The sequence below is a fragment of the Larus michahellis genome, chromosome 7 (assembly GCF_964199755.1).
Source record: "Larus michahellis chromosome 7, bLarMic1.1, whole genome shotgun sequence".
Lineage (NCBI taxonomy): Eukaryota > Metazoa > Chordata > Aves > Charadriiformes > Laridae > Larus > Larus michahellis.
The window spans coordinates 51240794-51241053 of NC_133902.1; positions in this window are offsets into that span (position 1 = coordinate 51240794).

Sequence of the window (260 nt, forward strand, 5' to 3'; positions counted from 1 at the left end):
TGAAGAAATGTACTGTTTTGTATTGTATGGGAAATACAAGTTAAATGTTTAGCTCGTGTGCTTTGTGTGTTTGTGTGTGTGCTTTGTCTGATTATTTTTGAAGATTAAAGTATTTTAATTTCACTATTTACTGATAAGTATCAGACAAATTACAGGAATTTATTGTTATTTTGGGTTTTTTCCTGATTATAAAAAAAATCCTGATTATTCTTTATTAATAATCCTAAACACAGTTCTAAGAAATCTTTCTTCAACCAAAT